Source organism: Anomaloglossus baeobatrachus, chromosome 1 (assembly GCF_048569485.1).
Source record: "Anomaloglossus baeobatrachus isolate aAnoBae1 chromosome 1, aAnoBae1.hap1, whole genome shotgun sequence".
Taxonomy (NCBI): Eukaryota; Metazoa; Chordata; class Amphibia; order Anura; family Aromobatidae; genus Anomaloglossus; species Anomaloglossus baeobatrachus.
The window spans coordinates 67,923,730-67,936,229 of NC_134353.1; the positions used below are offsets into that span (position 1 = coordinate 67,923,730).

Consider the following 12,500-nt stretch of genomic DNA (forward strand, 5'->3'; position numbering starts at 1 on the left):
CGATTCTTGTGTTAATAGCCGGAAATAGGAACACGTGGAGAACGGTATTAGTATCCACGTGTTGGACGCTGAAAAAGTGCGTCCGCTTACACGGGAAAGAGGGGGAGGGATTCCGGTGGTGGAGAAAAGTGTTTTGAACCAGCGTATTCCCCTGAGTATTAACTCATGCACTGCTATGTGAGACGCCGGTAATAGGGACGCGTGAAGGAACGGTTTTTGTATTCACGCGTTGGACGTCTAAGTGTGTCCTTATTGCATAGTAGGGAAGTGGGAAGAGGGTTCGGTTGGAACGGTCGGTCCAATTAAGCACTATGTATACTTTGTTCAGAAGGAAAACGGTTCTTCCGGAGGATGCCGAGAGCGCTAGTATTCTAGTTGGAAAACGAGAAGGGAAAAAATATACGAAAAATTGTAAGAAATTGTGTAAAATTGTTGGATTACCACCAGGTGGCAGGCTGCAGCCCAGTGTATGGAAGTCTATATTGACCGCCAATAAGGGGATACTTGAAGATAATAATCTGTTAGATACAGCAAGGGCTTGGTTTCGGACAGCTGCGGTGTTACAGAAAGAGGGCTGGCAGGAGATTGAAGTGGACCAAGGAGATGTTAAATTGTATGGTTATGTTTTAAGTGAAAAATCAAAGGTTCAAGTGATGGATTCACAAACCTCATTGCCGCCGTCTTACAACAGCTCCGCGGCCGATTCAGGTGTTGGTCCAGGTGGATGGATATGCCCTGTTTGTGATTGCCAAAATCCTGATTATTGTGGTGTTTGTTATAACTGTGGAGGACAAAGACCTCATTCACTGCCTGCTATAGCTTACAGTCCCCCCCTTTACCCCCCTTTGCCTGTTGCTGTTTCTGACGTCACTAAATGTCTTCCTTTAACTGTGACCCATCGTTCTCCTTCTCTAGGATCTGCTGTATCCGGTATTAACCAAACCCCCCCTTTGCATGCTGTAATGCAAACTAGTTTAGAGCCCTTAAAAGTAACGCCCCTGGCACCGCCCGTAGCTTCTGCCCCTCCCTGTACACCCATAGTGTCCCAACATGGCAATACTCCCGGAAGTCAGATGCCTGGAACTTCCTGTGGTGGCCATCTTACTACACCTCATAAACCACAATTACTTTGTCCAGTCATCACCCCAGCCGGCACCTATTATAGCCCGGTGCCTGAACCCGGTTTGCTTTGTCCTAATCTTTCAGCATCCTCAGTGGCACCTCCAGTTTTGCAACCTCATAGGCCCCTACCACATACTACCCGTTCTGCACTGTCACATGAGCTTATTGATCTGGATCCACCCGGACAGGAGGGTGTTACTTATGCACAGGACGGTGTGGCTTATGATAATCCCCATACAGATGGAGGATCACAGGATTCATTTTCTACCATATCCGAGGAGTGGGACCCTGTCTTTCAGCGTTATCATGCCTGTGCCAATGGCACACTCCTCCTCTCAGTTGGAAAAGGAGACATCACTACCATGTCTGTAGGAGCCGTGGTTAATCCTGCCAACGGCCACCTGCGCCACAGTGGTGGCCTAGCTGCTCGTATAGTCAAGGCTGGAGGCGAATCTATACAACGTGATTCAGAAGCCCTAGTACGTACACAAGGCCCTGTCCAACCAGGACGTATTGCTATTACAGGCCCAGGCAACCTGCCCTGCAATCTAGTCATTCATGCAGTTGGCCCACTTTATGATTCTAATCAACATGACACCAGTTGCCGGATCCTCCGAGAGGCAGTCGAAGCAGCCATTCTATACGCTTCCCAGGCCTCTCAGGCCGAGATGCCTTTACGGTCAATAGCCTTGCCCGCCATTTCGGCTGGAATTTTCGGATTCCCTATCCGAGCTTGTGCAAACGAGATTGTTAAAACCATAATGCCCCTAATCCATGGCCAGATGTTGAATTTGCAAGAAATTCGTCTAGTCGGAAGTTTGGAAGCGACTGTTAAAGCACTCCAGGATGCCCTCCAAGGATATGTTCGCCCATCCAAACCCACTATCATCTCCAGGAAACTACCTATTATGGTTGAAGATGCAAGTGATGATCAAGTACCAGTCCGGACACAGAAAGCCGTACTTGATAAGGACGACTCAGAACCCTTGATGTACATAAAGTTTACTCCTGGACAGGCAGCAACCTTAGTCTCCACACTGCCAGACCCAGAGGCCCAACCTATGCCATTTTACCGCCGTATCGTACAGATCCAGAAGATGTACGCAGCTACCTGGCAAGATTTAATGTCATTGGCCCAAATTAAAGCAGGAGACTCTTATTGGCCAGTCATGGAAGGGGCCCTGAATGATTCTCGCCTGTCTTCTGAAGAAACCTGGCAATCCGGTGTCACTTTTTGTGAACAGTTGAAATCCTGGGCACAAGATCGTTTATCTGATCAAGCCACCAGCCTTAAGGATGTAACTCAAGATCAAGCAGAGTCAGTTGAAAAATACGCTTCCAGACTCACCCAGATGTTCGCAGACCTCGGATTCTCACAACAGATTAAACCACAGGCTCAGCTTTTGTCACAAGCCTTTGTCGCTGGTCTGAGGGAGGAGCTTAGGAACAATATAATGAAGACTCGCCCGGAGATTGAAAATGCTACCATGACAGATGCTATTATTATTGCAAAAAGCTTCCAGAAGAATATGAAACCCTCCAAGAAGGCAATGGTTGTCCTGGCGGAAGAGGACTCTGAGAACCCTCAATACGTTATGTCTAATGTATCACCATTTCCTACGCAAGTGTACCCTCCCGCTATCTATCAGACTACAGCTGAACCTTCACCACAATTTCAAAACTACCCTGACCAGAGAGGAGTCAGAGGCCCTTGCTTCAGGTGCGGAAGAGAAGGACATATCAAACGGGATTGTCGAGTGCCACCTAATAGGTATTACTCTCGGAACGGTGATAACAGACAACTAAGGAGACCATATCTGGAATCTCAACAAGTTGTCCAGAACCAGGCCCAACAACAGCCACAATGATGGTCAGGCACGCCTGAACCTACCATGGCTTCTACCACAAGTGCCTTTTCTCCTTGCTCTGCAGTCACCCTACTGGTAGATGAGAACCCAATCAAATTCATGGTGGACACAGGTGCGGCCAAAACTGTTATTAGACAACAAGACTTACCATTGTCAGTTCCTCTTACTTCAGACACTTTTACTTGTGTTGGTGTAGATGGCACACCAACTAAAAACCAACTTACAGTGCCGGTCCCAATCGGTCCTTTCCCTGAAGTTTTGACCAGACTCCTGGTGTCTCCTACCTGTCCCATTAATCTTCTGGGTGCCGACCTCTTACACCGTTTCCGAGCCAACATCAATTTCGACTCCGATGGCATGACGGTAACTTTCTACAATCCCAATACACCGGAGGGAATTGAAGACGTGTGTATTGTCTCAGCATTGCCTATGATGCTCTTGTATCGAGACGATCCCTTGTATGGAATACCTGACAGTGTTATAGCTCTTATACCACAGTCTCTATGGTCAACGGGTCCCGAAGATGTTGGCCGTCTGCAAGTACCTCCCGTTATGGTGCGTCTTAAACCTGGGGCCCAGCTACCTCGAGTGCCGCAATATCCTCTGAAATCCATCCAGGAAGAAGCACTCAAACTGCAAATATCAGCTCTCCTTGAAAACGGGGCCCTCATTCGCTGTGTTTCGCCATGCAATACGCCATTGTTTCCTGTCAAAAAGAAGACATCTAAAGGAGAAGCTCCTAAGTTTCGGTTAGTGCAAGATTTGAGGGCCGTCAATGCTGCTACTCTGTTGGAAACCCCAGTGGTACCTAATCCACATACTCTTCTTGGACAGATCCCACCCTCAGCGACCGTTTTCACTGTCATTGATCTCGCCAACGCTTTCTTCAGTGTACCTCTGCATCCGGACTGTCAATATCTGTTCGCTTTCACCTTCCAAAGAGGCCAGTATACATGGACAGTCATTCCACAAGGAGCACAAAACAGTCCCAATCAGTTCACCCAAGCAATGTCTATCATTCTCTCACCATGGCAGCAAGAGCATCCAGAAGTGGCTCTTTTACAGTATGTGGACGATCTACTCCTCTGTGCTGGGAGTGAACAAGACTGCTACGACTTCTCCGTATCTTTGCTCCAGTTCCTTGCAGCCCAAAATTGTAAGGTCTCTAAGGCAAAGGTTCAGTGGTGCCAACCCAAAGTCGTATTCCTTGGTCATTGTATTTCACCAGGCTGTAAACATCTTACGGAGGACAGGAAAGAGGCCATTGATGCTTTATCTTTTCCCAGGAATATCAAACAACTGCAAGCCTTCTTAGGCCTCATCACGTATTGCAGACAATGGATACCAGACGCTTCCAGGATCATGCAACCGTTGTACGATGCTGTCAAGACCAATCATATCACATACGACGACTCTCCTGAGGATTATGACAAACGAAATTGGGCTTTCGAGAAACTCAAAGACGCCATCTTAACAGCCCCAGCATTGGGCCTTCCGAACTATGCTTTGCCATTTACTCTTTTTCTTCATGAGATCGATGGCCATGCCTCTGGAGTGTTAACACAAGACCATGGCTCCAGAAAACGCCCAGTTGGATACTACTCTTGCAGACTTGACCCTGTGGCAAGGGCCTCGCCCACCTGTCTTCGTGCGGTCCATGCTGCACATCTTCTTCTTGACAAAACGGCCGACATTACCCTTGGCCACCCCACGGTGGTTCAAGCACCCCATGATTTGAAGGCGATTCTTGACCAGACTCAACCAAGACACCTGTCCGCCCAACGTCACCTTCGTCTTCAGTGCTCCCTACTACTTCCTGACAACGTTACTCTACAGCGATGTACCACCTTGAATCCCGCCACTCTTCTTCCGCTTTCTAGGGGGGACTACCCCATATGTCAGCATGAAGCCCATGAACGCTGCAGCTCCTGCGACATGGTTGACGTCCCTGTTTGCAGCCATGATTGCTTAAAGGAGATGGAAAAGGAAACTACTACACCTTGTCAAGTATCTGAAACACCTTTGCCGGATGCAGATCTTACTTTGTGGACAGATGGTTCTCGGTACGGGGATGGCGGCAAGTTCTACACGGGATTTGCTGTGACCACTCTGAATCAGCCAATTACATCGGGAGCCATACCATCCCACATGTCAGCACAAGAAGCAGAATTGGTAGCTCTCATCAAGGCATGTGAAGCGGCAGAAGGGAAAAGAGTCAACATCTATACTGACAGCAGGTATGCCTTTGGGGTTGTACACGACTTTGGACTGCTATGGTTGCACAGAGGACTCATTAACTCAACTGGAACTCCAGTGAAGAATGCGGTACTTGTCCAGAGACTGTTGCAGGCAGTTCAGATGCCCAGAGAAATAGCTGTCATGAAGGTCAGAGCGCATGGACGGCTGGACAGCCCAGAAGCACTTGGCAATCATTATGCTGACGAACTAGCGAAGACGGCAGCACGAGAGAAACCGGAAGAATTGGCGGATATTCTACTTATGGTAATAACCAGGACGGGGAAGACTACACAGCCAGAAGACTCAGGCAACAAGGTGGGGAGGACTCTAAATGATAAACTCATATCGGAACAGATCCATGCTCCATATGATGAAAGACAAGAATGGAAGAAGATGGGAGCCAAAGTGGATTGGAAACTATGGAAGCTTGAGGGTCGAGTCTGTCTACCAAGAAGAATGTTCCCTGCAGTAGTAGCATGGGCCCATGGTTGTACGCACAGAGGGAAGAATCAAATGTTGGCACTCATCCAGAAGTTCTACTACGCACCAGGAATTTCCTCAGCAATATCCGCGTACACCAGAAGCTGCCAGACTTGCATAACATGTAATCCTGCACGAACAGAGAAGACACCACAAAAACATCTGGCGAAGCCTCTTTATCCATTTCAAAGGATACAAGTGGACCACATCCAACTACCCAAAGTGGGGAAGTACGAGTATGTTTTGGTAGTTGTCGACATCTTTTCCAGTTGGCCCGAGGCCTACCCGGTAGTCAACATGACTGCAAGAGTCACAGCTAAACGGCTCATCACGGAAACCGTGTGCAGGTTTGGAATGCCAGAAGTCATCGAAAGCGATCAAGGACCAGCCTTCACAGCTAACATTTACCAAGAACTGTGGAATATGCTTGGAGCAAGTCTCGGACTGCATACTCCTTATCACCCCCAGAGCAGTGGGAAAGTGGAAAGGATGAATTCAACTCTGAAAACCAAACTGCTCAAGGCCTCACAGGACAGTGCACTGCCCTGGACAGAACTTCTCCCTATAGTCCTGTACCATGTCAGAAACACCCCTGTTGCAAAACATGGCCTAACCCCCTTTGAAATACTTTTTGGTTCCGTCCCCAGATTAGGGTCCTATTTCCCTCAAAATTTGTCTGACCACCATGACTCAGTTGTGCAGTTTGTTATTGAACTAAGTCGAGAGTTAACTAAAACACATGCAGCAGTTTTCTCTTCTCTTCCAGATCCTGACACAGATCTAGCCACCCACACATTGAAACCAGGAGAGTGGGTGGTGGTTAAGAAACACGTCAGGAAGAATTGTCTGGAGCCCAGATACGAAGGCCCGTTCCAGATAATCCTGGTGACTCCTACCTCCGTGAAACTTGAAGGCAGGACAACATGGATCCACGCCTCGCATTGCAGAAGGGTCGATCCACCAGAGCTGCACTGAGTGTCCTGCTTATACTTATCCTTTGCACAAAATCTGTGTGGTCTCAGGCCACTGTTACTAAAACAAATGATGTGGTTACGTTTTGGTACAATAGTTCGACACAAGTTGTCACTTTTACATTTGATTACTGTGATATCGTGAAATGTCAACTAGGACGGGTCCCCCAAATGGGATGTCAGGCACACCTGAGACAGGGGCAACAGTACATATGTGTTACAGGAGGAGGATATGGAGACACATGTAGCTCATGGAAGGCTGTTGGGTGGAATACTGGTGAAAATTGGGGATACAAACCAAGTGTAGCCTTAAATAAACGGGATGAGAAGGGCAGATCTTTACTTACCAGGATGACACTCTCCCGTGCACCAGTCACTAGAACATGTACTACGAATAACCAGTGTAACCCTTTAGTTCTAAACATAGAACACCCCCAACCACAGGATGAAGGTATATACCTTCTGGGTACACATATAAAGGGTGGACACAATGGTTGTATGCAGTTGGGAAAATTTAGGTTATTACAGATGACAAAAGTTCTACCAGTATTTCGAATGCTTACACATATTCAGACCTTTCACAGTATGGTAGCCATAGCTAATCCCACCATGGAAGATGTATATGCAGTTGAACAGGGTTATACAGACACCAACCTGTGGTTAGAATGGATGAAATATACAGTACACCAAGCCAACAGGTCAGACTGTTATGTATGTGCAGGAGCCAGACCTCATTTAGGAACTGTCCCACTGAATTTGGATTACGAAGCTGAATTATGTCTTGTTAGTCTGTTTACAAATATGACTGAGGGTAATGCATGTGAAGAATGGAAAAAGAGATACCCGATAGTAGCTAAGGCCTTCTCCCCTGGGAAAGGCATTACTATATACCCTGGCAACTATACCTGTTATAATGTGAGTGGTCAAGGGAGAGATATGGGTAGATTTCGAGATGGGTTCTGTGGATCCTATAGCAATCTCACCCGTGATCACTTAATTAACCAGGTACAGTCCGTGGCAGATGTGTTTTGGATTTGTGGGGATATGAAAATTCGATCACGAGTAGAAGGAAATTGGACGGGAGAATGCACTTTAGCTAAGGCACTTATGCCTATACACATAGCCCCCGCTGACCACACTGTCAAAGAAAATGACTTTATAGCACACATCAAAATCAACTTACGGACTCGACGGGGTGCAGATGATGACCGTACCAGTAGAAATACACCTAAAGGTTCTTTTGACCCACATGTTTATATTGATGCTATTGGAGTGCCTAGGGGGGTCCCTGACGAATATAAGGCCAGAGACCAAGTCAGGGCGGGGTTCGAATCCATTATCCCCATAATTACTGTAAATAAAAATGTAGACTGGATTAACTACATCTACTATAATCAGCAACGTTTTGTTAATTATACACGTGACGCCTTACAGGGACTGGCAGAACAACTAGATCCGACTTCCATCATGGCTTATCAAAACAGAATGGCTTTAGATATGATCCTTGCAGAGAAAGGTGGAGTCTGTAAAATGGTGGGGGATGTTTGTTGCACATATATACCAGATAACACTGGAGTGGATGGGAAGGTCACCTTAGCTATAAAGAAACTTACTACACTGTCTGAAGAATTAAAGAAAAATTCAGGAGTGACCGACCCTTGGGGAGATTATTTTGGATGGACGAGTTCTTTTAAAGGCTGGTTGATCCAGATAGGGACCGCCTTAAGTATAGTATTAGTTATATTACTAGCCATTCTGGTTTGTGTAATTCCGTGTTTGAAGAAAATATTTTCCAAAACAGCTGAAGTCACATTAGGAGGGACCTTTCCTTTACTCGAAACAGAAGACCTAGATATGACAGACGACATGCCCATAAAGACCAACACGACCCTCTCCCCCAGTTACAAAACGATTCTGCTAGAATAAACTGTTAGAAGAGAGGACTTAGAGAACCTTGGGACATGGGAAAGTCCAACTACAAAGGGTGAGGACTCGCCTAGGAGTCCTTGGTCTCAAACTGGTGAAAAAAAACCACTTCCCCTCTCCACCCATGCCTCAATGTTCAGTTAGGCAGGTTTTCCGATAAGTCTTTCTACCTCTCTTCCTAAGGGAACACAGTACCCTTAGAATTCAGAAATGGCAGAAGTAAGTCTTTAGGGGGGACTGTTGAGGATAAAGAATTGAGTATCCAAAAATACTTAATTCAGCCATTTCATAGACTCAGGTATATAGTTTAGTGAGATGTAAACTAACACACATATCTATGCATGTCTTTGTTCTCTTTTATTCTTTTACTAACACGTTTATATAAGTATATTGCATATTCAGTGTATTTTCCTTAACCTCAGTATATACTAGAATATATATATATATGTATAGCTTGAATATGGCCACCATTTCCTGGTTTACACCCAAGACAGATGGACAAAGAAATTCCTGAAGCTTTAGATTGACCAATCCAAGGGGCATATGCAGATCTCTCTACGTCATGAAGCCCTGACCTACGATACTTGATTGGACTAGAACTCTTGTTTACACCCCTTTTACTTCGTGGTCTAATTGTCCGAGAATAAAGATTTTCAGTCTTGCCTCAGCCTTGGTCGTGAGAGGAAGAGTTTTAATTGATTTCCAATTAATTATCATTCTTTTTCGCCGTGCACAAACGACATTTTAATTCGGAACAACGATCAGATCGAGGGATCAATTGTATCCCAACATCCCCAACAATATATATATATATATGTGTGTGTATATATATATATGTATACACACATACATACACACACATATTTATATTTTTATATATATATATATATGTGTATGTGTATATATATATATATATATATATATATATATATATATATATATATATATATATATATATATATATACGTGTATATATACACTTTATATATAATATAATATATATATATACATACATACATACATACATACATACATACATACATACACATATTTATATATATATATATATATATGTGTGTATATATATATACATACATACACACACATATTTATATATATATAATATGTGTATATATATATATATATATATATATACATACATACATACATACATACATACATACATACATACATACATACATACATACATTATATATTATTATGGTTCAAAACTAGGTGGCCAGTACGTGTAATAGGATTATCACACATGGTGTAAAGTGAAACTGACTCAGTTGCCCTTGGCAACCAATCAGACTCCACTTTTCATTCTTCACAGACTCTTTGGGAAATGAAAGGCAGAATCTGATTGGTTGCTAAGGGCAACTGAGTCAGTTTCACTTTGTGTAAAAGGGTTATCAAACATGGTGTACTGTCCACCTACTTTTGGATCACCCTGTATATATAAAAAATGTTCAATATATAGTCCTGTTCTTAAAGGGCTTAAGGTGCAAAACATTTAATCGGTCATTAACGTGTCTAAAATGATTTTTCCTCCTTACTCTTCACCGGAGGGTCACAGGTTTTGGCTGAAATAATCAGTTTTGATAAACTTTAGTGTTTGGATACTTGTGAAATGTCCATGTCCTTCCCAGCAGGCGGCGTTCTCGACTGTCGGGTGTTGGGTTGTAGACCTCGTGCTGCGGCGGAGCTTGTCGGCTTGTCTGAGCCGTAATGGCCAGTACTGTATAATTAATCCTCATCGTTTTCCTATTTAGTTGGATTTCACCTTTTTTTCGGATCTCTTCTTGAAGTGCTATCGGCTGGGAACGTTCCTGGGTAAACAGCCGGTGCGCTGGCAACGGGAACTTCATGATGTCTGGAGTTGGCAGCCAAAAGATGGTGTGCTTCATCAGGGTTTTTTTTTTTTTCTTGTTTTGTCTTTTGAAGGGCACATTTTCCAGGAGGGGACAGTTTGCATCTGAAAAGTAACCATCTGGTCCAGCGGCATTGTTGTGCAAGCACAGGCAGCCAGGCTTCTGCAGCTCCAGAGATCCGGCCAACTTTGGATCAGCGCTTACAAACTCTGACTCAGCTTGTAAGCACTGCTCATGCTCAGCCCCTGCTGACCGTCTGAATTAGGAATTTGTTCTGTATGGTCCTGTACTAAACACTTCAGCAGTATTGATGGTTGGCATGTTGATGGCTTGAGAGTGATCACTGTCTACTTCATGAGTACCGAAGACCCTATCGGGGGTCCGTGTGATACGTGGAAAGCCGGGGAGCAAAGTCTTCCCTTCGTGATGGATGCTAATGGTGATCATGTCTGTCGAGGGCGGACGTGACGTCCGAGCTAAGGACTCGTCCTATGTGACATTCCTAATTACCCGAGGTATAACGAACATATTGGACCTTTTATCATACCTTATGTAAAATCATTAGTTTTAGGCTAAGTTCACACTTGCATTTTGCATCAGTCACAATCAGTTGTGTGACTGATGCAATGGATGCGTTGCCGTAGTGGCACAACTGATGTGACTGATGCTGCTGCTGCAAAAAAAAAAAAGCTATTTGTTTGGTTTTTTTTTTGTTTTTTTTTTACGGTTTACCGGCGGCCGGCTTTTGTGAACGATCAGCTGATCCTCACAATAGCCGGCCAATCAGCTGATCGTTAAGAAAAGGCACCCGCCGGGCGATCAGCTGGTCTTTCTGGACGCTGGAACTGAATTTCCAGTAGATCATGGTTTTTTTATTGGGCGCATGCTCACAGTAAAAAAAGATCCGCCGTACACAAAAAAACGTTACATTCAGCGTTGCTCCCGCCTGACGGTCAGTCAGTAAACAACTGATCCATCACGTGGCACATGCAACGCAGGACTATCAGTCACAATCCGTCACTAATAGAAGTCTATGGGGAAAAACTGATTCCTGCAAATAATTATGCAGGATACCGTAATTCCTCAAGGCGACGGATTGGGACTGACGCAAAACAACGGAAGTGTGAACTTAGCCTTACATTACTATCTATACCGGTCCATTCCAGCTAATAAGTGTTAGGCTATGTCCACATGTTGCTTTTTACCTGCTTTTTTGCTGCTTTTTCAACTGCAGCGTTTAATGCCAAAATTGTTGTGTTCTGCTTTTCAAGCAAAGTCTATGGGAATTTGGGTTTCTTGTCCGCACTATGCAGTTCAAACTGCAGCATTTTTGTTGCAGAACTTTGGTCAAAAACTCAGCTTTGCAGTGCAAAACCCAAATGGCAAAAACAATTCACATGTGAATTGTTTTTGCCATTTGGGTTTTGCACTGCAAAGCTGAGTTTTTGACCAAAGTTCTGCCACAAAAAGGCAGCATTTTGAACAACATAGTGCGGACAAGAAACCCAAATTCCCATAGACTTTGCTTGAAAAGCAGAACACAACCATTTTGGCATTAAACGCTGCAGTTGAAAAAGCAGCAAAAAAGCAGGTAAAAAGCAACGTGCGGACATAGCCTTAAAGTCCGTCTGACCGCATAAAATGACTGTTCAAACCAAGCACAATTGCTCTGTGCACCCTTGGTTTGGCCAAAGAGTTCCCGTGCACCTTTTTATCTATATGTCAGCTCTCAGCACTACCATGCTCGGGAGGAGGGGGGGGGGGGGGGGTGTCAGCGATCAGCACTACCATGGTCGGAGGGGGGGCTCAGCACTACCATGCCCGGGGGGGAGGGGGGGGGTTCAGCGCTCAGCACTACCATGGTCGGAGGGGGGGGCTCAGCACTACCATGCCCGGGGGGAGGGGGGGTTCAGCGCTCAGCACTACCATGGTCGGAGGGGGGGGGGAGGGCTCAGCACTACCATGCTCGGGGGGAGGGGGGGGGAGGCGCTCAACACTACCATGCTTGGGGGGAGGGGGGG

The 12,500-nt window shown here is 45.3% G+C and overlaps 1 protein-coding gene across 1 annotated transcript in view; it reads left to right on the forward strand.

The window, feature by feature from the left end:
• RGS12 (regulator of G protein signaling 12) overlaps positions 1-12,500 on the forward strand; it is a 313,463-nt gene that overhangs the window by 198,357 nt on the left and 102,606 nt on the right. The gene's annotated exons all lie outside the window — the stretch shown is intronic.